The sequence below is a fragment of the Prinia subflava genome, chromosome 31 (assembly GCF_021018805.1).
Source record: "Prinia subflava isolate CZ2003 ecotype Zambia chromosome 31, Cam_Psub_1.2, whole genome shotgun sequence".
In the NCBI taxonomy this organism is placed as follows: Eukaryota; Metazoa; Chordata; class Aves; order Passeriformes; family Cisticolidae; genus Prinia; species Prinia subflava.
This window is the reverse complement of record NC_086277.1, coordinates 1,710,783-1,713,931: the sequence shown is the minus strand read 5'-3', so window position 1 is coordinate 1,713,931 and position 3,149 is coordinate 1,710,783. Positions and strand designations below refer to the sequence as shown.

At 52.8% G+C, this 3,149-nt stretch overlaps 1 long non-coding RNA gene across 1 annotated transcript; it reads right to left on the bottom strand.

Moving 5' to 3' along the window:
- Positions 1 to 503: 503 nt before the first annotated feature.
- On the bottom strand, positions 504 to 1,764 carry LOC134562909 (uncharacterized). Its single transcript, XR_010083281.1, has 2 exons — positions 1,563 to 1,764; positions 504 to 1,393 (listed from the first exon to the last, which is right to left on the bottom strand). It is a non-coding gene; the product is annotated as an uncharacterized LOC134562909 (long non-coding RNA).
- Between the last annotated feature and the right edge of the window lie 1,385 nt (positions 1,765 to 3,149).

The following is a 3,149-nucleotide window of genomic DNA, read 5'->3' as shown; positions in this document are numbered from 1 at the left end:
GCTTGGATCAGTGTGGCTGTGCCCCGAGGAGGCAGTTTGGGAAAGCTTGGGAGATGCTGACAACTGGTTATTTATATTTTCCTTTATCAAGAGATATTCTTGGAGTGCTTCCAAAAGGAGCTGATTCCGTTGTGAGGATCATTGTCCTGAGGGTGCCCCCCAAAGCTGCTCCATCACTTTTCCCCTCACCTGGACACAACAAAAAGCTCCTGAGCTGAGACCAAGGCAGGGAGGGCTCAACTCAGCAACTCCCACCACGGGCAAAAGTGGCTCGAGTTGGGAAATTAATTGAGTTAATTGAATTTATTACCGCTGAGATCAGAGTCAGGTAATGAGAAGTAAACCCAAGTCTTAAAAACACCTTTCCCCCACCCCTCCCTCCTTCCCAGCTTGACTTTTGTCATGGGTTGACATTTGACAAAATGCCAATGCACCCATGAGGGTATATTTTACCTAATGAACTCCTGTGAGATGTGGTCAAGAACAGAGCAGAGCAGGCCTACTTCTTGAAACAGACAGACAATTTATTATATTACATAACAATGGACAATAGAAAAGGAAAGAAAAACCCAGCCACCCAAAAGCAGAAGAGAAAACCTCCCAAAACACTGCTTCTCCTCCCCCCAATTTCCATTCCATACATGCTCACTCAGTTGTCTCCAGCACATTACCTTCATCTACTTGCTTAATCCCCCAACAACCCTGGGTTCCTAATCCAAACCATCATCCTTTAAAATTCAGACAATCCACATTCCATCCAGGACGAGAGGAGTCTCTCTCGCACCACAGACCCCCCCCCACAGGAAACACAGGTCCACCATCCCGTGTTCCCACGTCACCCATGGCACTGCCTCGAAGGGTCTGCCAGGGTGACACCCTCCTTTCCATGTCCGGCACTCTCACTGCCGTCCATGGACCTGCACTGCAACAGGGCTCTTTTTAAGGATGTTTTGGCCAAGTACCAAAAACCAGCCATCTTCTCATTTTGGGACTCAGGTCCCCCCCATTTACCCCTGGGGCCGGGGGCTCCACGAAGCAGGCCAAAACGTCTCTGGGTTTGAGCCAAAAACATCCACCCGAACACAGTCTTATTTATAGTCAGGAGGGTCCAGGGTCCGTCTATGGCTATATTATGCAAGAAAAGTCCGGCCTCATAGGCCACTCCTCTTCATTCCGGCCATCGAAGGGGCTTCTTTCCATCTCCCATTACCCTCTCGGTCCCAGGCTGTCCTCTCTCTTCTAAAACCACCAACTATGAGAATACAGCATCCAGGGATAACTCTCTTCTGCCTTAGAAAGAGTTAAAAGCTTTTATCTCCCACCACCAAGGTCAGGCACAGGCGATCGCAGGCACTGCAGCTCTCACAAGCAGCTCCAGCTCGGCACCTTCTCTCTGTGGGGGGAGGAGAGAGACGGGACCGGGGGGGGAAAGGGGGGGGAACGGGATGGAACAGGGAGGGGGACGGAAGGCACCTCCAAAGTTCTCCCTCCACCCCTCCATTCTAGATGGAAGCTGGACCAGCTCCACTCCAGCTCCCTCTGTTCCCCACCCCAAGGCCCACCTTGCTAAGCCAGGCCCACCTTGCTCCCCTCTCCGAAAGCAGAGCAGGAAAGAGAGAGTCCTGCTGGGAAATCCGGCTTTTAACCCCTCGTGTCCTCAGAGGCGTGTCCACCTCTTAGTGGCCAACAAAGGTGCCAATATTCAGATCTAAAGACTAATTGGTTTGACCACTACTTCCAAAAAACTCACTTCCCTTCAAACCACGACAACTTTGTTCTTGATTTTGGAAAGGATTCCTCACACTCTCCTCCTGCTCTCCAGAGGAAAGCAAATCCCAAATCCCTGGTGCCCCTCCTTCCTCCCTGCCCTCGGTGCCTGCATCTCTTCTCTCACTCCTCTGGCCACAATTTCTTCTGCACAATCCCCTCTTCCCCTTCTTTCACCCAGAGGATTCATCGCCCCTGCAGCTCCCCAAACCTGGAACGGGCAGCACACAGACCTGACCAGCTCCAGGGGCTGTTCCAAATGAAATTCTCCTCTCCAGGTGGGGATTTCTCCTGCTCGGTTCAGTTTTAGGGGGCTGAGGAGGAGCCTCCACACCAGCACAGCTCAGCCTCTCCGTGCCAGGGGACTGTTGCATTTTATAAACAGTTTTTTTTTCTGAATCAAATTGTGCACTCATCAGAAAATGGACCTTGCTGGTTGATTATGTTGGAAAGTGCCACGTACGTTTATTGTGCTGTATAAATAAAATATAATAATGCTGAGACTCAAGGACTCCCATGGAGTCATTCAGGAGAGAGGCAGAGGGCCAGTGAATGAATTTGGACAAGACTCAGAGAAGAGATTTATTTATTGTTTAAACAGAAAAAAAAAAAACCACCCAAGAAAGAAAAAAGGCAGAGCGAGCCTTTCGTGCCACAGAAAGGGGTCCTGAGCCTGGGCTGAGCAACAGAGCAGATCCTGTGCTTGAGGAACGGGGTGAAAATGGGATTTTCCTGCCTTGTGGATGGCCAGGCTGGGTTCAGGGTGCCTGGCAGGGAGGATGGGCCCACACTGGCCTTGGCCACTGGCCCAGAGAGCTGTTCCCAGTCAGAGGCGGTCCAAAGGTCCAGAGCTCAGCTCGTCACCTCCCTTTGTCCTCATGCACACCCAGAGGCAAATCCTGCTGTTTATTTGCTTTATTTATTACACGTGGCCGGGTTTGGCCACCAGCAGAGGGGCAGGGACCACGAACACCAAGGAGCTGCTCCAGGGACGCTCCCACGGTGGCACCAGGGACACTTTGAGCCTGGAGCAGCTCCTGGGAGCTCCAGCTGCTCCAGCTGTGGGCAGGGCTGGGTCAGGGGGTCCCCAGCTCTGAGTTAGGGGGTCCCCAGCCCTGGATTAGGGGGTCCCCAGCCCTGCCCTGCCAAGCTCAGCTCCCCAGGTTGGTGTGGGACTGGAGGGACCAGGGCAGGGACAGATCTGGGGGGTCGGAGGTGAGAGAGGAGGGGAAGAGGGGACAGAACTAACCCTGGGCTGGGGAGCTCACCTGGATTTGGGAGAGGATGATCCAGGGGAGAGGGGATGGCAGAAATAATCCCAGGATGGGGGTCCCACACCTGGATTAGGGAGAGGATGATCCTGGGAACAGAATGGCAGAAAT